This window comes from Chlamydotis macqueenii, chromosome 3 (assembly GCF_036417535.1).
Source record: "Chlamydotis macqueenii isolate bChlMac1 chromosome 3, bChlMac1.mat, whole genome shotgun sequence".
NCBI lineage: Eukaryota > Metazoa > Chordata > Aves > Otidiformes > Otididae > Chlamydotis > Chlamydotis macqueenii.
The window spans coordinates 60,308,062-60,330,383 of record NC_141558.1 but is presented as its reverse complement, the minus strand read 5'-3'; positions in this window follow the sequence as shown (position 1 = coordinate 60,330,383).

Sequence of the window (22,322 nt, the reverse complement as noted above, 5' to 3'; positions counted from 1 at the left end):
TTTTTCAGTAGGGGCCTTTGTTTGGCTTTTGGCAAGGAGGAGTAGGATAACAAAAGCACTGGTACCAATTCAACTTTAAAAAAAAAAAAAAAGTGAGTAGGAAACTGCCTTATTTTTATCCTTGAATAATTTAAATCACAAATAGAGCAAATTACGTCAACAAGCAGCTACCTAGTGAGTTAATTAGCTGTGAATTTTCTAATTTGAATTCATCAGCAGCCATACCACCATAAGCCAAAGATGGAACTAACCTTTTATGTTATTCTCTTAATATTCACAGCTTTTGCCTTAAATGAGAGAGAGAGAGAAGTGAATTGACTGACTGCACCACAGTCTGGTGGTGAAGAAAAGCTATGAAACTTTTATCGCTGCTTGGAAGTTAATGCTGATGGTGTCATTCCTGTTTGAGCTGGAAGACCTAACCGCTTTGTGCGCATAGGTAGAAAGGGGGAGAATTTCACCTGTTTGTTTGTAAGGTTCAGCAGAGGCAGATCAGGGATGACACTATCAGGGAGCTATGAATGTGAAAACATACAACATACTAGGGAAATAAAGCTTTAGTGACCCAAACGTTCCGATAAATACTGCATCAGAATAAAGACAAAAGTAATTGATGAGGAATGTGTCCCACATAATCCTCATAATGTCTCTTCTTTCTAAAAAGAATTTTAAAAAAACTATTCTGAAGTGACCCAATAATGTATAAGACTTGCTTTCTTGCAGGGAGCATATATATGTATTTTTAAAGATTGTTCAAAAGGCTTTGCTTGCTCAAGAAGCCACTCTGTCAACAAGCCCCTCTGTGTTGTGTTTTTTTTTTTTTTATTTTGCAAGATTCAATAAGACTGAAGGTTAGCTATGAAAAAGATTTCCTATGGAAGTTCAGGCAGAATTGAGTTATAAGAAGTGATTTACATTTTCTTGCAAACAATAAATATATATATATTTGTTTACTCGGTACCCTTGAGATCGGTGGGGTCGGGTGTATGTTGCCTTCTTTCCTGGGGAACTTTAATTCTCTAGTGCCTTCTGTTGATAATATCACAGAAATTGGGAACGTTTATTACACTAACCTTGCTTGCATAAAATGCTAAGGATCTCCTTCAATATGTGGATATTAAGACTATTTCAAGCTTTGTCAGTGGTGTGCATCTAAATGGCGTCCAGTCTAATAGGAAGACAACAGCTTCACTGTGAAAGCTTTTGTGCTACAGATTGGAGGAGGTGGATCATCTTGCATTAAGGCACTAGATCAAACTCAGAGGATATAGCTTACATTGTTTACTCTTTCTCTGAAGCTGTGATCTTTTCTCATACACCTCTGCTCTATAAGGGTGTTGTTAGGAGGAATGCTTTGCATGTTTGATCAGATACTGTGTAAGGATTATAAATTAAACTGAGTAAAAAATGTAACTTCAGCTAATTATCCTAGAAAATTCAAGGAGGTCTTCCTATAATCTTCTCTTGTACCTTCTACTCCAGGCCAACCAGAAATAATGAAAATAGAGGAATTCTAGCTGATGTGCTGATATTCTTCTTAAACTGAGAGGCTAAACTACCTTTTTCATTCCTTGCAGGAAAAATATTCAACAGTGTTGAAGTTGATCTATTTCTACTATGTTTCTTTTACCTTTATGTTGGCTAAATAGAGAGCTTCTGTCTTCATCATTGTCAAGGCAGATGTTCAATAAAGACTCAGTCTGATAACTGATGAAGTTCATGGGAGCCTTTCCACTGACTCTGATAGGAGATAGCGATTGAAATGGAAAACAAATTAAAAAATTTCTGTATCCTCCAGCCAAGTGTCTGTACTTATGGGCAATCTGTCTTGCTGCCTCAGAATGCAGACAAAAGAAGGAAATTTCAATGGGAGAAGACATGTATGAGAAGTCCAGTGCAAAGTGTCCGAAGTTCAGCAGCAGGGTGTAAAACCACAAATAAAATCTGAAATAAGCAACCAGTAATGAGCAGTATTCAGAATGGCAAATTTATGGGGGCTAAGCAAACAGAATCTGAAATTAATCCAGGCTGTTATAAGATGCAAAATTTACTTTTCTTATTTTAGGGTTCAATTTAAAATGGCTCAGGAAAGAACTACATCAGTCAGCATTTATACCTGTTGAGCTTTGTGAGTATGCTGGAAACACACTTCTCTGAAATTCTTGTGCATGCCTTACAAAGAGAAAACAATGATGAGTGTATTTCTCAAATTGTTTTGTGTATGCCCTCCTTCCAGAGCAGCAGCTTGCAGTCCTTCCTCCCAAACATCTCCAATCTGGAACTACAAATGAAATCATTCCTACCCTGAATCTCCCAAATGTGCTATGCCTCGACGTGGCACAGAGTTTGGGGAACACCAGAGCAGGGCTATGGCTACCATTTGTTCGCATTTTCTCCTTGATGCTGGGTGTCTCTGTACTTTCAGTGTTGAATGTGAGTCCCCTTTTGCCCTCTGCTGTCAATGATTTCTTGCCAATCTACCTATAGAAATAATAACAAGCGAACCAGATGGTATAAGTTCAGTCAACTCTTCATCAATTTGTGGTTTTGTTTCACATGCTCTGTCTACCATGATAGTAAGATAAGGTGTTGTTACCTGCCAGTTGCTCCCATCATGTTCTGCTAGAGGAATAAAACTTCAAAATTGACAGGAAGATTATCCAGGCTTCTTGCAATATGAAACCAACATTCTTCTCATCTTTACAAAAGACAGATTATTGTAAAAATGGATATCTAAACTGTAGTAAAAAACTGAGAGTGCCAAGATCAGCATCTCTAGTTCCAGCCATCAAAGTTTTACAACACTGATATGTAAATGGGTAATTCCTCAAAAGTTTCTACTGTAGCCTATTTCCTTGCATCGCCTATTTTATCCTTAGATAAATTATTCAACTGAGAACTTTTTATTTCCATTTTATAGAGGGTTAGACTCCTTTCTAGTTGTGTAACTGTTCCCCTCTGCAGATGAGAAGAAAATGCAGAGAAATATATTATTTACGGAGAACAAATATTAACAGTTCATGATGAATTTGGTATGGTGGTTGCAACAGAAAGGTATCTGGGTAAAAGAGCTACCTTATGACACACCTTTTGTTGCAAATGCTTTCACTGCTTAACATTCACTGTGTGAATTATACTCAATGGGACATGGGGAGGTTGGTTTCATTTTGACACCAGCAGTGATTGCTAACGTACTGATTAACTAAAAGCAATGGTATCATTACTGAGTGAGTCATTAGCATCCTCAGAGAAAAGTATTAATGAGGAGGGAAAAAACCCCAGTTGCTTAGGAAAAAAAGCACAAAGCACATGATGGAGTATTTTAATTTGTTCAAAAATAGTTACTGCTCCCCTCCCCCTATAATTAATGTTGTATTAATTTGAAATGGGAACAGATGAAAGTACGAAGCTTTGTGTGTCTGCATCAGCTTGGATGCGGCTAGTAACCCTGAAGAAAGACTCCAGTGAATCACAAGCACCATGGCCACTTTCAGGGGGAGAAGTTCCTTCATGGTACAAGCTGTGGGAGAAATTAGTACCAGCCTTCTCTGCATTGATGCCTACTTTTATATCAGCTTTTTACAGCATGTCCATATGGGCAATGAGCAGACCTCAAAAGTCTGACAGTTTAATCATGTTCAGTATAATTTCTTTTCTGTAGGGTTCTAACAACAACCTACAAGAAGAGGAAAAGTGACAAAATCCTATGCCTCTGCATGTAAATGGGAATGGACATTGGAGTATAACCAAGAGTGTTCATCCATAATGTAATGACCTCCAAACACCCTTTTATCTGTGTTGAAATTACCTCCAGAAAGTCTTCAGGCAAAAAGCCACTGAAATTAAGGATCAACTCAATGTATTGCAATTAATGAGGTCTGTATCAGGCTCCAAGTTTGGGTCTGACAAAGGGAATTTTTTTTTCCCAATTCTGGATAGCCATTCTAAATTTCTCTGCAGGAGCACTGTACAGAAGTTCAGAAATACAAATTTTCCTGGTTAATTCCACTGAATATATTTAAAGGAAATAAAGCATGAATTCGTCTAATTGTCCACTTGTATGTATGGACACTGAAAATGACTTTCATATTCAACATATCCAGAGAGTGAGCAATCATAGCAATGAGTGAGAAAAGATTGAAAGCCCATCCCTGCTGGCTTCTGTGTGTCTTGGATCACAGATTCAGAAAATCACAGAATAATTTAGGTCGGAAGGGATCTGACAAGGTCTCATCTACTCTGACCTGTTCAGAGCAGATCTAGTCAGGTCACCTTTCTCAGGGCTGTGTCCAGTCAGGTCTCCAAGGATGGAGGTTCCACAACCTCCCTGGGCCCTGTTCTAGTATTGGGCCACCTCATGGCAAAAAAAAAGGTGTTACTAACATCTAACAGGAATTTCTCGTGTCTTCGGCTTTCTCAGATCCTCTGATCAGCCAGCTGCAGAGAGCCATAACATCTCCCTTGGACTTTCTCTTCTGCATAAGCATTTAAAGAAAAATACAGTGCATTCATCTCCTACAGATTCAGACTCCACACTGCTGCCTAATTCAGGCAGCAATCTGTCATGGGTAGCCAGACTGTGACATTACTCATTTCTACCCACTTTTCTCCTCTGTTTGTACCAGAAATACTATTTTAAGGGAATCATGACTTTTAATCTAGTTGCTGGCATACCTCTCTCTGCCCACAGGACAGCATAGCAGCACCTGGGACAAGCAAAGCTGTGCCCGCTAATCTCATCCTATATTCCCCTGTGTGATGGTGGTCCACTCCTGTGCACATGGGGTTAACCTCTGCAGAAAGACTTCTCTGAACCTAAGTTGGATTTGAGTCCAGCACTTTAGGTCCAGGTTTAAGAAGCCTAAAATCCATGTAAGTCCTTGAGACAAGAGTTTCCTATTGGCTCACTCCGCAGTGTCAGGGCAGATATTAGACACGGGATTTGGCTGAAAATAAGGTATGATTTAGAATTATGGTCTTTTTGTGCCCGGGCTTGTTATGGGCTGCCCTGTGTTGGGCCACGCATTTTAGCAGCCAGAAATGGGAATGATTTGGCTAATATCTCAAAATTCCTGCATATTAACTACTATGCTATGTGAGTCCACATGTGTTCAAATCTCAGCACCAAGGATGTATTACAATATTTTTTGAGGATGCAACACCAAACAAAAATGACAGAAAAACAGGAAGAACAACAGAATAGCTGGAGGCTTGCATCTGTGGAAATCACTTGTTATTTTGCATCCTCTTTACTAAACAACAGCTGGAGCCAAACAGTTGGTCAGCCCATTTCCTCACTGATCTTCAATATACATCCATTTTTACTCATTATTATATTGCAGTTCAATACTTTATTACCAATTTCAAGGTAACTTGTAGGTGAGTCCAGGCAGAGCTCTTTTTAGGGCCTGTATGGGCTTATTTATCAAAGGTAGTAGAGTAACATGGCAAGCAGGATTCATGCGGACTACGCAAGTGGGGTCTTAAAGCAGCATTGCTGATGCCAGAACGACACAGAATCCAAGCATTGGTTCAGTGATTCAGGTCTGGGCCAACACAGTTGTATTGGATGACTACTCCATGTGAATACAGCAGCAACTGGGGGACCTCCAGACTTTGCTGTGTAGGTTAGGTGTGCCTTAGAATCTTCTTCCTGGTGATAGTGTTGTAATTACTTGACAAGTAGCTAAGCTTTTTGCAGCAGATTGGACTAGATGACCTTCAACCTAAATTTTTCTGTGATCCTGTGAATTGCTAGACTAAATTTTGAGACTTTTCCCTGCCCTCTAGCTGAGGTTTTCCATAACTCAGCATCACAAAGGCTGATGATTCAAGGATGTTGAAGGAATGTTTTAGATCAAACTCCACCTGAAGTTCTTGAGGCTTCCATGTCTGATCCGACATACAGATCCATGTGGCTCTCATGAGCCTTGTGGAAAGCAACAGTATCATACTTTTAAGAACAGTTCTGTGTATTCCTGGACAGCAAACATTGCAATGTCTGATTTTTAGTCATGTTTCTCTCATGTTTCTCTCATGTTTCTATCCCTGAATTCACAGGGATAATTAAATATCTAAGACCTAGTTCAATAAAACACAGTATGTAAGGAGGGTGCTATCTAGAATAGCTGATGAGTCATATTTATCATTCCTTATCCCATACAAAATGGTACAGTTCAAACCAGAAGTTTTGAGGAACTCTATCCTAGCGTATCTCACAGCTGCGTTATCTGTAAGTACATTGAAGATGTGGGTCTAACACCATGCAAATAGCAAAGAGAATAACCCCCTAGTCTTCCTATCTCAAGTGAGACTTCTAAGAAGTGGTTAAGGCAGTAAATAGGACAGGATTCCAGCTGCGCCATTGGTTTTGTTTTCTAGATGTGACAGGGTGATGAGCACTCTGTACAAACCCCAGCAGGGCCCATAGCAGTAGCAAGGAGGGAAGTGACCTCCCTGAGAAGGGGGTTTGTGGGACTTTGATGCCACAAGCAGGAACCCAAGGAGCTTGTTAGAGGGAGCACCAAAACCCAGGAATGCAAGGTACTTTAAAGGTTGCAGTGATTAAGATTTTCAAGAATATATACATTTTGGGGACAAGTAGGTAGCTAAATCCATCTGTGAAGTCAGTCTCCTTGTTTGGAATGGGCCCTCTTTATTATACAAATCAACAGATAAGTAAACAGAATATTATTCTTAAATTACACCACATAACACATAGGGCTTCAGGAGAGAAAAGAAAAATCTATCTCATAGTCTTTAAAACTTGCATAATTTTAGTTGAATCATATTTAAAATCCATTATTCATTTAATTGCATATTTGTCTTTTAAACTGATGGGTATTTTCCAATATGTTGTCATGTAGTACTTTTTTATATTTTTGATAAAAGAAAAGACTCTTAAGTACTAAAAGCAATGGTTTTAGAGAATGAAAGAGAAAGAAAGAGAAACTAAAAGCACCTCATCACGTCTCAGTGAAAGTACAGGAAAGTAGTGCAAACTGATTATCATTTTTTCTGAAAGCATTGCAGACTTCTGATTACCACGAACCCTGGAAACCCTGTGGGTTTGCACCTCAGTTTAGGAAACAGAAGCCTTGCTATTCTCTTTGTTCAGAAAGGTTTCATTCAGAATTAACAAGCTGATAAAATACTTTGCTATAAATTTTTATAAGAATCTGTGATGGGTCACATTGTTATGTTGTCATGGTGATATGAAGTGCAGATGTCAAATGCAAACTAGAAAGTGGCACATATGATGGTTTGATTTTGAAAAAGATTTTATTAAAGCAGCTTTCAGGGAACTCAGATGTTCTTTCTTCCAACAGATTACCCAGACTTCACTAGCTAGAGGCTCAATCCAGAGACCACGGCATGCAGTAACCCTCAGGCTGTTGGTTTCCGTGGACTGTGGACATGGCCATTGGGAAGGTATCGATGTGAGATAAATGCATTAGGTTCTTCTTTGCTCAGAGACAAATCCCTCCTACAGACTGAGGCCCTACAACTGCTTAAAGTACATGTAAAACTGAATACAGGTTATTTTATAGGTGCTTGTTTGATATATGGTAAACGGACTGTTACACTTTGTAAAGCTTGCTGTTATCTAAAGGGTGTATTAGAATTAAATTAGAATGTAAATTCTAATTTACTTAACCCAAGTGTAGAGTAAAAATAGAACTTCACATAAAAATTTCCAACAGAATGGTACAGAATATGGTGAGTGGCAATTTAAAAAGCAGCATTGAGTCTACTGAAGATGAGGAAGGCCAGCTGCAGGTAAGTAATGGCATTGATCAGGGATGAAGTCCTTAACAAGTATGACAATACCAAAGTCATCCCTCTCTTTCTGTTCTGCCTTTGTTCACATTTTTTAGTACCGTCTTATTTCCTTTGTGCACACACCACTGAGGGATGCTTTCATAGATGTGTTTGATATACATTCTTTGTTTCCTTTGTTGTGACCTAAGTTTGTCCTATTCAGCTCTCAAGGTTGTATTCCCTCCATGACCTGTACTTGTCTGATTGATTTATATTTGCATCCTGAGGCCCTCTGCAATGATGCCTCTCAGGCCTCTCAAGGCCTCTACCATCACACTTTGTTTGTACCGTTGGGGGCCAAAGCCTGCAGGTCTCCTGGTGGCATTACGAGTTCACAGAGTGAGTTGCCCCTCTACAGCCCTCTGATGCACCCAAAGCTCTTGCCCCCTGCTGCAAGCCCTCTCAGTTCTGCTGGACCTGAGGAGCATCTTGGTCTATATCAGTGTCATGAGCCTTGACATAGCATCTTACTGCCAGGTTGTCTTGACTCACCTTCTCAAGAACCACATTAGTTGATCACTAGATATAGCAGAGTGCCAATCGTGCCTACCACTAAAATTTAGATAGGGCATGGCAGCCTTCAGTTATGTTTAAGGACTGACTTTTTACCTTTTAGGACATGCTCAGCTTCAGAGCAGAAGCTGCAATATGCAAACAGTAGATGACCACTTGAATTTTTCCAAGTTTCCATGAGGAGGTCGCATGCCTCTTATGCCTGGAATAATGGAGGAATACATCCAAAGCTGAATTATTTCTGTACCTACTCTGTTTTTTGGTTTTTTTTTATGAAAATGTGACAAGCCGACTATTGAGAAGGACCAAATGTTCTCCAGGAGTTCCTTCCAACCTAAGTCATTTCATGATTCTATGTTTTTCTGATTCAAATTGGAGGTATAAAGTAATGCTATTACAAGAGAACCCAGGCTTCTCCTATGCAATGTAATTGCCCAACAAACTTCTTGCTTTGTTTTTCTGTTTAGATTTAGTGACATTTTAAAGCCTCTTTATATTGACTAGTCAGTAACTGTAAGACTGTACTTCACAGACATGTTAGTGCATTTAGCTTTAAACATTTCAACCTGTTCCCCTCTATAGGTCTGTGAAATTCTTGCTGCCCAGCCAGAGACTACTTTAATCAGCAACACAGACATTTCTATTATCAATTAAGTCAGAGACTTCTGTGTGGAACCACCAGCCTAAAGCTAAATTCATTTGCACTGCTCAAAACCAGCAGTGGGTCAATGGTGCAAAAGTTTGGGACCAGTTGCCCTAAAGACCACTCACCCTAACTTCTCCTCACCCCTCTGTTGTTGGCTACTTTGTTTCCCCAATGAGATCCACCCAGCCAAAAAGTCAAAACCTGACGATAGATCCAAGACCAGTACTGGACATATCTACATAGTACATGAGTGCGGTACTTCATGTGAGATTGCTAGTCTTCCCCACCTTGTAGCATATATTCCCTGCCCAGACATACCATGTCCTCATCCCTTGGCATCAGCTAAAACATCTCCTACCCCTAGTGTTGACTGCAGCCACCATGAGTCTTCTCAGATTCTGCAGCACCTTTTCTCACTCTTGGATGTTGTTTTCTAGATACAAACAAAATTCCTGTCAGCATCTGCCTCAAGTACCAGCAGGGGGGATTTTGGGCTACTCTTAGTGCTGTGTGGATACCACTCGCAGGAATCTTACAGATACAGGAAAGGTATGTGGAGTCATGCCAGCATGAACTGGGCTTTTGAGCTCCAGCCTGCTGAGATTTCAGTGAAGATTTTTTGTCCTGCTCAAGAGATGAGTCCCCAAGTGTGACATAAGAAATTCTATGTGGTTGGTTGTGTGAACAGAGTGGGAGTTCTGCCATCATCAGATCTTATGTGTTGATAGGTGTCTGTGTAGTGGTAAGAGAAAGAGCAGAGTCAAGACTAGAGGGATTTACTTGAAGTAGCACTAAATGTTTAAATAATTTTAAAAGAGCTATGGTCCTCAAGGTTTTACAGAGTTTCCAGGTCCAGTGCTCTTTGGCTAAGAATACATCCGATTAGATAGCAGTTCAAACTAGTGCATTCTGGCTGCGGGCATTTCTTTCCCACAACAATGATATTATTGTATGTGTACAATGTTGTCCTGCCACACCACATAGCATGGAGATCTGAGTTTCTTTTTCAGAGTCGCATTTCCAAAAAATGCTATAATCATTGAGGATGGAAGAAAGAGAAGCAGCATGTATTTCTCAGCAGAAATCTCAGAGATAAAAAGAGTGTGGTTGAAAAGCTCTCACAACCAGAGGCACATGTTTTGCATTAACCTGTGCTGCTGTGAAAAAAACAAGTGGCCTGAGCCTTCCCAGAAGCCTGTGGAGATACCTGCAGGGGCAGCCCAGATCCAGCCAGGCTGATGTTTGGACAGAAATCCAGTGACTGAAAATAATCTGATTGGGCAGGTGCATCAACAGGCACTGAAAGGCCTAGAGGTCAGAGTCAATAAGTGGAAATCTCCCACATAAATTCGAGGATGTTGGCCAGCTAAGAAACAAGGATGTTTCCAGCTAAGTAGAAATCTGACTCATTTCCAAAATAAGGGAGTTTTCAAAAAAGCAAGTTGAGTCTAAGTGCTCTGAGGACATTATTAAAAACGTAGTCAGCTGACAATCTGAATGAACTTCTCTGTATACACAACGTCATATTTCTTCATCCAAACATTACCTTTAGTAACCTGATTTTTTTGCCTAGCCCTTTCATGTGGCATTTGGTAAAGAGCCTTAAATTAAACAACAATTGCAGAGATTTCAGTTTAAATCATTTCACCATGTAGGGGATAGTAGTGAAGGCTGTAATTATTAGTAAGCTCTGGATGATGCTCAGCTTCTGAAACGAAGGAAAGCCTTTGGCTGAGAGTACAGGCACTGCAGTGGAGTTAGCAGTGATGTAATCTGGCCTCCATTTTCTGTAATTGTCACAGCTGCTACCATGCTTACTATCGTTATTCTATCAGGAGCTAGTGCTCATGATATTGAGGGAAAGAGGTAATGTTTGGCTAATCATTTGGTGATGGCTTAACTGAGGAGACTTGTTCAGAGGTCACAAGTTCTGCTGAAGCTCTGGTACTTCTGCTGCTGGGTGAAAATCATTATTCAATTGCTCATGTCTGTTAACAGTTTGTATGAAAAAGTTGGTTCTTAAAACCTGTTCTGCAATGGATTTTTTTCATCCATATTTTAGGACTCAATGCCCTTCTTAGAGGGATTAGCAGAAAAGAAAATGAAGACTTGCTACAGGCCAAACCCTGAAAGGTACAAAAGACTTTTGCTGGCCACATTTCTAGCTTGTGTTCAACTTGGTGTCCACTAGGACCCCCATGTCCTTTTCTGCCAAAATGCTTTCCAGTCAGTCATCCCTTAGCATGTTCTAGTCCCAGGGTGCAGGACTTTGCACTTCTCCTTGTTGGATTTCATGAGGTTCCTCTCGGCCCGTTTCTCCAGCCTGTTGAGGTCCTTCTGGATGGGAGCATGACCCTCTAGCATATTAGCCAGTCCTGCCAGTTTTGTGTCATCAGCAAACTTGCCGAGGGTATACTTTGCCCTATCATCCAGATCATTAATGGAGATATTGAATGGGATTGAACCCAGTATTGACCCCTGGGATACACTGTTAGTTACTTGCTGCCCACCAGACTTCATGTCTCTGATCATGACTCTCTGGGCCCAGCTGTTTTGTCAGTTTTCAATCCACCTCACTGTCTGCTCATCCAACCCATATATCAACAGCTTATTTATGAGGATCTTATGGGAGATAGTGTCAGAAACCTTATGGAAGTCTAGGTAGACAACATCCACTGCTCTTCCTCCATCTACCAGGTCAGTCATTTCATTGTGGAAGTTTATCAAGTTTATCAAGCATGACTTCCCCTTGGTGAATCCACACTGACTACTCCTGATGATTTTCCTGTCCTTAGTGTGTCTGGAAATGATTTCCAGGATTAGCTGCCCCATCACCTTTCCAGGTACCAAGGTGAGGTTGACTAACCTGTAGTTCCCTGGGTCCTCCCTCTTGCCCTTCTTGAAGAGTTTCCTTTACTTTCCTCCAGTCTTTAGGGACTTCTCTCAGTCACCATGATCAATCAAAGATTATCAAGAGTGACTCTGAAATTACAACAGACAGCTTTCTCAGCAGTCATGGACACAATCCCATCAGGTCCTATGGACTTACGTTTATCCAGTTTGCTTAAATATTCGCTGACCTGAGCCTGTGCTACGAATGGTACATCTTCTTTGCTCCAGACTTTCTCCCTGGTCTTTGGCTCCTTAGCCAAAGGTTGGTCTTAATAGCAACAACTGAGGTGAAGAAGGCATTTATTATGTCAGCCTTTTCCATGTCCTTTGTCGCTGGGGCCTCTGTCTCAATCAGCAATGAGCCCACATTTTTCCTCTACTTCCTTTTACCACTTCTATACCTCAAGAAGCTTTTCTTACTGTCTTTGACATGCCTCACCAGATTCAATTCCAGCTGATTTCTCTTTTCTAATGTCCAGTAAAATGCAATAGTAATATCTACAAATTGCATGTCATAAAAATAGTGACGTTTCAATCTTTTATTATTCATAATGCATAGTCGTGTGCAAGTTTTGCACAGGGCTTACATATAATACATGAAAAGAACAAAAGCTTATTCTAAGGATGGACTTGCTGGCTGAATACAACCTCTTCCTGCTTCTTTGCAATACTGCTGGGATATGTTCATGGCGAAGGCGCATTTCTTTACCAGCTGACTGCTCTCCCTTTTGCACCTCGTACTCTCCTTAAGCTCTGCATTTTTCAGAGAATCCTCAAAACACAAAAGGGTATTTAAGGATCCTTTCCTCAAAAAAACATATTTTTTCTTCACTGGAGGGAAAAGATAGTCCTTCTGGGACCACTTGTTCTTCCTGTTACCACTTTAGATTCAGCTCCCTCCTGTCTCGTTAATGCATGTCTTCATCTGCCTTGCAAGCTCTGCGGAACATGAGGCATGGCCCCGGCTGCCAGCACTACCAGTGGCATGGCCTTTCTATCTTTGCTGAGGCCAGCGCACTGCTTCAACTGAAATCAGAGTACAGTCTGCAAATCAATATGAGCAAAATTTGTGGGCTGTTTCCTACCTAGACAAGCTAGATTTCTAGAATGTGCACTTCCAAAATTATTTGTGGGGAACATGTAGCTATGCTGTGTTTCACACAAAAAAAGAAAAAGGTGACATTTTTCTTTATAAGGTAGGGTTTGCTGCATAAGAAGTCAGGCTCCAAAAGAGGCTGGGCTAGCTGGATATGCCTCTTCACTGACTTCTGCTGCTGAAGCGCGTATGTTTTGTGTGTGGAGGCTCCTGAGACACTGGCTGGCACAGCTCAGCTCTTTCTCCAGCTCAGCTCTTTCTCCAGAGGAGAATGGCTTTGGTCAAGGCTGATCACTCCTGGAAAGATCTTGAGTTTCTAGATGAGTGCTGTGTGTTCAGCTCAGACCCCAGGATGGGGGTTTGTGTCCCCCTGCAATCCCCAGGGTCATGAGTTGCTTGAGTGAGGGCCTGCACTGCCGCTGGATCCTGGATGATCTCGAGGAATATCATCCTGTAACATCCATCCTCATTCTACCACATTTGTGTTGGTTTGGGTCGCTGACAACTAAGGAAATCTTCACTGTGACAGGCGGTTCCTGAATTTTTTAAGCAGAAGTTTAATCACAGAAAGCAGCTGTAGCTAAGCCAAGGTTTAAAAATAAAACAGATCGCGTCACAATCGGAAGATACTAAAGCAAATGTGGCTATTGTACCTGTCAATTACCACTCTTGGTCTGTTCTGACCTTGTATACACTTCTGCCCGCATAGATTAATCGCTGCCTCTTTCACAAAGAGAGAAAACAGTGAAGGCATTTCCCTTGTTTTCCAGACTTTGGCTTCAAAGTTGTTAATTTTCTTTACACAGTAAGCAAATTACTCACTCGTTGAATTGTTCTTGGCAATCACCTTTAAGAACAGTGGCAACATTAGCAGTGACATGCCACATGTGTCTGTGTCTGCCTGGTCTGTGGATGCACATCTAACAAAATCAGCACGGTGGCATTGAAGAGCAAGAAGAGCATCTCACAGTGAGAATTTCATCACTGCGAAGTATCTTCACCTAGTTACATAGTGAAGGGCACTACTAACTCCTCAGAAACAGATGACCGTTTCCTTTGGCTGTATGACAGTGCACCTGTCAGTGGAATGGACGGGAAGTAATTTTGCAGAAGAAATTTCAACAGAGACCTGCTGTGCCTGTAAAGAAGAGCATATAGTACAGATATGAGTGAGAAATATTACTGCATCAATTTCAGAGCTTCACAATCCTCATTTGATGTTTTACTGTTGATCTTCTGTCTCCTTGACACAATTTACTTGTCTATTCAGCAGTGAATGTTGTGAGTAAATTATTGTTTTTCTCCAAGCAGCAACTTTTTTTGAAATACATGAAGACTTGTGTCATATCCTTTCTGCTTCTTTTCTTATCTAGGACAAACAATTCTGGTTATCTCCAGCTTTCTTTGTAGGTTGTGCTTTCTAGAGCACTAATAATTCACGTTGCTCTTTGGTGGGCTTTCTCCCATTGTTCAATGCCTTTTCTGAAGTACCAAAACTGGACTTGGTTCTGCAGTTGGGTCTCACCAGTACTGGGTAAATCAAAGGAATTATGTATTAGTCTAGTATAATCCACACTCGCTTTTTTACATTCTGGGTTGTCGTGGTTTTGTTTAGTGAGGGGGGGACTAACGTGGTAGCTTCTGTAGGAAACTGCTAGAAGTCGCTTCCCTTTGTTCAGTGGACTCGGCCGGGCCTAGGGTGGACCTGCTGCTGGCCAAGGCCGAGCCGATTGGTAGCAGAATGTTCCGTGATAACGCCTCTGCGGTAACGTATTTAAGAAGGGGAAAACAGAAAAAAAAAAAAGAAGAGAAGAGAAGATGTGAAGAAGCTGAGCGGGGGCAGAGGCCCAGAGGGGGAGGCGCAGGCCTCAAGGGCCTTGCAGGCCTCACCCTCTGGCCTCTTGCCAGGTGGCCGACTGGGCCCAACTCGGTCCAGCCCAGCTGCAAGAAGTGGAGAGGAGATGAGAAGTGAATAAGATGTAAAAAAAGATCCTGAGAGACATCTACCAGCCTGTTGTGAGGAACGGCTGCAGACGCCAAGGTCAGTTCAGAAGGAGGGGGAGGAGTAATGCGGCTCCTGGCCAAGATTCCCCTGCAGCCTGTGGTGACGACCATGGTGGAGCAGGTTGTCCCCCTGCAGCCCATGGAGGTCCACGGAGGAGCAGAGATCCACTTGGAGCCCGTGAAGGACCCCGTACCGGGGGAGGTGGATGCCTGAAGGCAGCTGGGGCCCGTGGAGGGCCCGCTGGGACAGCTGTTCTGAAGGGACTGCACCCGTGGAAGAGATGACCCACGCCGGAGCAGTTTCACGAAGGACTGTGGCGTAGGGGTGGGACCCCACAACGGAGCAGGGGAGGAATGCGAGGAGTTCTTCCCCCCAACCATGAAGCAGCGGCGTGAAACAACATGTGATGAACTGACCACAACCCCCATTCCCTCTTCCCCCCTGTGCCGCTCGGGTGGGGGAAGGTAGTAGAGATAATGTTAAGCTTGGGAAGAGGGAGGGGTGGGGGGAGGTTATCTTGTTCTCTGTCTCATTATCCTGCTATTTGTAGTAATAAATGAATAGTTTTCCCCAAGTCGAGTCTGTTTTGCCCGTGACGGTAACTTTAAGGATTTCTCCCTGTCCTTATCTCAAACCTCGAGCCATTTTTCCTTATATTTTCTCTCCCTGTTCTCTTGGAGTGTGGGGGGAGTGAGAGAGAGACTGCGTAGTCTGGTCCGATTGGGGCTGAACTACGACAGGGTTGATATTCTTTTTTTTTCCCTAAGTATGATGATTATTTTTTAACTTGTGGTCAGGCTGTGTCAACTCTAGGACATTGTGTTTTCTGCAAGGATGGCTGCTAACCAATGCCCCCTACCTCGTACTTGGGCAATTGCTTTATTGAGTAGAATTTTTCACTAAATTGCAGTTGGCTTTGTTTTTCTAAAAAGTATCTCCAATTTTTAGAGTTCATTTCTATTCTCCTCTTGTACCGCAGTGTGTTTCAGCTCTCCCTGTGCTGAAGTTAGTATCTCTATCCTATCACGTAGTCAGGAGTTTCACTCACCAGAAGTTTCCTGTGATGGCAGAGAGCGTGGGAGAACCTTGCAGGTATCTGGAAGACTGTAAAATGACTGAGTTTGCAGGGGAGAGTTCTGCTTAGCTTTCCACAGATGAAGAAAGCTGGTGCAGATGCCAACACAGAAAAGCCACCTTCAATAGGCCAAAGGTAATCACCCTCCTTTCCCATACTGTGGAAACCAGAATATCATGAGTGTCCATCCCTGTTCTCTGAGTGAAACCAACAAGTGTCAGGCCTTGAGCCTTTACCTTCTCCAAGGTGGAGCTGAGCTACTTGCCAAATCCCAGATCAGGAGCTGGTTGTCATTTCTAGCCATAAGCTTCACCAGTAATACCAACAAGACTTCAGCATGGCTAAGGTTTCCCTTTGGAAACCAGTGGTTATAAATGGTTAAAGGTAAAGTGGTGTTTCCAATGGAAGAATACAATGCTCTTCCAGAACTGCAAGACATATGGAGCTCTCATGTAAAGTTAGATATGTCTCCTTAAGTGTAACCTCTCCACACCAACTCAGACATGCCCTCCGTATCTGCAAGGAGCAACCTGCACTGCCACAGGGTGCTCTCCTTCCCCTGTGCTATTGTCCCCTGTTTGTCAGTGTTTTAATTGACACATCCTTGGTGCCCTTAGGTCTCCTTTGATTCTGGAATTAGCCTTGGGTAGTGTATTCTGTCCTAGCCAGGCTACAGCCAGCTATTGTGGTCTTAACACCTTTTTGACACTTTTGAAGCTGTTTACCTGAGACCCAATTTCTTTATTCTTCTTTTTCCTTCTTATTGTTTTCCACCTTTTCGCAGCCCTTGTGGACTCAATTCTAGGCATTCAGCCAGGCAGTGGTGCAAAATTAGGGAAGAAAACAAAATTGCAAGCACATTCAGATAAAAATAGGCAGAGTTGCCAATCTGACACCCACCATTTGCCACTTCTGCGAGTACTAAAGGTTTATAAAGCATCAAGAGTTTGAAACTTTGGGGATTTGGTGAGCAGAAGACTGTAGCTGAGCCTGAGAAAGTAAAGGCCACTAAAGAACTTCCAAAGGAAGAGGAAGCAAACATTGTCTTCTTCTGCACTTAGCCTCCAAAAATACCTCTTGATCCTTCTCTGAGGCTCCAGCAGGAGTTGCTGGGTCTGCACCAGCACCTCCCAGAAAAATTAATAGTACTCCCGCAAGCCTAGTTTATTCCAGAGTAAAATCTCATGACCTGGAACTCTCTGGCTTGCAGTTCAGTGGCTTGTATCTGCTACTGTTCCCTGGAGATTAACATGCAAGAAACAGCAGTCTAGTATTCATTGTTTTTACCAGAGATATAGGTACTGTCATGAAACATAAGCACAGAGCATCATAACTTACAAAGCATAGATTATACTTTCTTCTGCCTCCATATTTTGTTACTGAAAATATCACCAAGCCCAAAACCCCTCTCTTTAATGTCACATTAAATATTTCTGTGGAGAACTGCTGCTCTTAATGGACCTGATCAATTTTACAGAAGGTCAAGTCAGGAGGGGTATCTACATCTCCATCATGACCCTCTGCAGATCACAACCCATAAAGATCACCCTGTTTCTCTCCAAGGAGCTTGGAGGAATGACCCGATACTTCAGTCTTTCAAAAATAAAACAGTACGTGCCAGTCAGAGCCAGAGAGATCAGATGGTACCAGTACCCAAAGGCACCTAAAATTGCAGGGGTTCGCTGTGTCCAGAGATCCCACAGACAATGTGCCAGGCCGTAGAGATTAATTGTGTCAGTCTGATCTAGAGAAAAGTGTGACACTAGAGCCATAGGCAGTACTTTGTAAGTAAGAATGGGTTTTGTGCATCACCTCAGACAGCTTGTCCACACTAGGACTTTCTCTGATAGTCAGTGCACATTTGCTGTCACCTTGACAGCAGAAATGCTTTGTAGATGGGCTGTAGAAATGCATTGTACCTAGCAGACATGAGCAGGGACATCACAGCTGATTGCAGTCAGGCAGCTCTGGAGAAGGTTGTTCCTCTGTCAGAAGTTGATAATTTCTTAACAGTATTTTGCACTGCATTGATTTCCATAAAAAGATTAGAAATTATTCACCATCAATTTTTTTTTCATTTCAAAATTAATTTTTGTTACAGTTTGTAAAATATTGTGTACTTGTTAGACAAAATACAAATGGAATATCTTGTTCAAAACAAAACAAAAAAAATGACTGATAACATTTTAAAAAATTAATTTATTGGGAAATTTTGATTGCTTGGGATTTGTTCTACCTCAGGTCAGACTTGTGTTCTGATTTTGTGGAGTCTTTGTGAAATGGGACATCCAGTTACTATCCTTTCTTAACTGACCAGCTGATCAGGCTTTGTTCCTGGTTTGTCTATAAAACTTAACCTGATCTATTTCTGTACTTTTTAAAAAATTGCATAAATTTTGTTTCTGAAAGACGTTTCCTGTGATCCTGCTGTTTGCTCCTGGTATGTTTTATATTGTCAAATCTAACAAAACCATTTCGGAATCCTTTAGTATCATGTAAAAATTACTTCTAAGTAAAATTATAAAAAACAACATTATCATGTCATGCATTGGTTTTATTTGCTTGATGGCATGAGTGAATCAGAAGTCACGATGTGATTTTGGTTAAAGGTTTAGTGAAGGACCAGAGTCTAAGGAAGTGTGGAGGTGGGGCTTTCGATGTGATTATGCTGTCTTTGGCAATGATTGTGTTGTGGAGTTTGGCACTTCCCACCATATAAGTCCCACATGCAAGCCAGATTTATTAAATGAAATAACTGCATCTCTGGCTCAAGACCTGTTATGCCTTTTCCCAGAGCTGACAAAGCTGTGCTTGGTGATCTAGCTAAGGTTTAGAAGCAAAACTTCAAGAAGGTTAGGTCTTTCAAAAATTGGATCAAACTAATGAGATGACCTCAAATTCCCTTGTAAAGGGTCAGTTTTGTCAAAAGACATGGTGATGTAAACATGCAGTGTGTCCTGAGAGCAGAACCAAGCTCTCAGCGTGTCTTCCCATTTTTCTTTGTAGCTCTTCTATTTTAGGAACCTCAGTGCACAGTTCCCACCCTGTGACAGCAAAGGAGTCTTTATGTGGTGTAGACTAGAACAGACTGCAGTGTAGGAGGACGGTGGATTACTGTAGCCTCATATTACAAGCAAATTTAGCAAGTGCTTTAAACAGCCAACATAAGAAATAACATCAATAAGATCATGACAAAAAAAAAGTCTAGAAATATAAATCTGAGGCTTATTTTATTCTAAGAACATATTTAAGTCGAGAGAAAGGCACTGGAGAGGGAGGGAAGAGCGCTTATTACAATAGTAGGAGAGAAGGTCAACCCAAATGGCTGATTTCCTGGCTGACTCACAATCTATAACGTTAATAAGATAATTGATTAATCTTCAACTAAATCTTCTTTTGCCTTTGTGTTTATTTTAAACTATTTTTAAAATTTAACGAGTTAGGTTCGCTAGATAAATTGTTAGTTAATAGACAACAGAGTGAAGAAAGGATTCAGACATTATGTATGGCTATTGTGAATATCAGATTTCTAGGAAGGGCTTAAGGGTTTGAGAGCGATGTAATCCTTTCTTATCCCTGATGTGATCCAGCCAATTGTTAATGCACATTAAATAACTTCCCCAGTGACCCATAACTCCCCAGTACCTGCTGGTTTATCTGCATATGAGCAACCTTTATTGAAAAAGTAAGAAAAGCAAAACCTGCCTTTGTCCTTCAGTAGATGGTGCTCTTCCCTTCTCCTGAAGTCACAGCTCATGCTACTGTTGCCCCAGGTGCCATACTTCAGAAGTTATTTAAGTTTACAGTTCTTCTACCTCTGGTGCCACCAATGCTTGTTATGTGTTTTGCCAAGATTTGAATGGTAATCCCTGTGCCCAGGCCAAGTCAGATTTTATCTTGTTTACTTCATTTATCTAAAATGTCACATCTTCTCACCTGACAAGGATTAGTTAACAATATATGAGGCTTAGGTCTACCAACATTTTGCTGTCAGTCCCCAGGAAAGACTGAATTCAGTAGGGGGGACCCCAAGGTGGTTGGGTTTGGCGCACTTGTGCTGTGACTGGAGAGTTAAGGATGGGGCTGGTTACACCTGGGGAAGAGATGACTTTTGGAGGGAACCTAACAGCAGCCCTCCCAGTACTGATGGGGTCTGGATGAGGGGAGGGATCCAGGCTGTTCCCAGTGATGCACGTCAAGAGCTTGAGAGATGATGGAGATATGCTGAAAACAATTTTCACCATGAGAACAGTCATGCAGGGGTACAGGTTGCTCAGGGAGGCTGAAGGCTGGACCAGAGACCTCCTGCAGTCCCTTCCAACTGGAATTGTCTTGCTATCCTATGTTACCATAATTCCTTGTTACATTACAGATTAAGAGCAGAAGCAATTCTGAAAGATTACTGTGGCTATTAGTGACCTAAGGTGAGATTTTATTTCAGTTGGCTTTAAGGAGGCAGGAAATGCTCAGAAAAATCTGCAGCCACCTAAGCTCCTGTGGCTACTGCCTGTTCATTTGCTTTCCACCAGGAGAGGAAGAGCTTGTAGACTTGCATTTGGGGTGGGGATGAGCCCTGTGTGGGGAAGGGTGAGCCTGAGGGACCTCCCTTGTTCACAGGTTAGCCCTGGTTTCATTTACTTTGTGGTATTACTCAGAGAGGCAAGGATCCATTCTTGAATTCATGAGGAAGATGAAAGATGAGGGCATCAGAGGAAGGAGAAAGATCAGTCTGGGCTGATGCCAACTTCAGCAGAAGACCTTGTGTTTTCCTTTGAGAAGCAGTTACACAGCATGCAGCTGGAAGAAGAGCCCATCATAGAAACTGAAAATAGCTGTATGTTTATAAAATGCTAATGGAAGGCTTCAGCTGTGAGCAAATGCTGCTGGTTGTTCATTTTCCAAAATAATGGCTGCACCTTGTAATAAGGAAGGCATTATGCACATTCAAATTATGAGCAAAGTTTCTAAAGTATGGAGAATCAAGTCTGATAAAGAAACCATATCTCCCCCTCAGTTTGTTACAGACTAATTTAATCTCTATTTTGGCAAACTAAAGGATAATGCTCCATTACACATGATGGCATCACGCCATAAAAAGATGGATTGTTTAATAAGTACTAACTACGTCTTTTAGCAGTATTGATAGCAAATTTAATAGGTGCTCATGCCTGTAAAAATATATTAGACTAGCTTGATTTAAAGTTACTAAGAAAGATCAGCTCTTTTTACCTTACCACAGGATTCCCCAGCTTGCTGCTGATTTCTGCCACAGATTTTTTGCTGGTGGCATCTACTCCCAGCTGGACCTGCAGAAATGTTTCTGGCGTACACTTGTCTTCTGTCACAATCTGTTCACAGTTTGCACAACAACCCAAGTGAAGGCCCTTCCAGTCTGCACTGCAGAAAACAAGCCAGAACGTCTATGCCAATAACTTTGGAGTGATTGTGTTGCAAAAATAATAATGGAATAAGATATTTGAAGGCTTCTGTCTTTGATCCACAGCACAACAACGCTGCAATAAATAAAATTAATGTTAAAGGTGAGATGCCTCCATCACCACTACAGATGAGACAATAGATGCTAGAACTATCCCATCTCAGCCTCCAAAGATCTATTTACACACTTATCACACCCAGCAGCACCAGCTGGACTACAGACAGCGGACCTACCGTTATTGCAGCATAGTACACTCTTAGTGAAAGGGCCACCATGCCAGAACAGATGTGGATCTAGTTCAAAAAGCGACTAAAACAGAAGCTGCCACGGATGCTGAAGTTCAGACTCTCAGGCTGGATGTAGCCTGGGTTTCATCCTGTAAATGAGCAGGAATTCATAGACTACTTGGAGCAGCAAACACATCCAAGCTGGTTTGCTCATCCTGATTCAGCGGTGAACATTGGATACGGCGCTTAGTTTAGCAAAAATAGTAAAAATAGTCATAAAGATAAATATTCATTATGAGCTATTTCATACTCAAAACAAAATGTAGAGTTGATTTTCAAAGGATTCCTTAAATTAATCACTTTGTATTTTGATTTTCTCTTTGTCTTGTATTTGACATGTGCTGTACCATTCTTTACTGGTTGGCTTTTACTGAACAGGATTTTGAAGAGCTCTGAATAATCTTCATAGTATGGGAAAAAATTCTCCTGTGAACAAGGGGAAAGCAGGCAGCATTAATTATCTCCAGCAGGGAAGAACTCTGTCAAATAAACCCAAGCTTTGAAATATATTTTCCTGTCAAAGCTTGGCTTATTAATATGCTTATCAGTC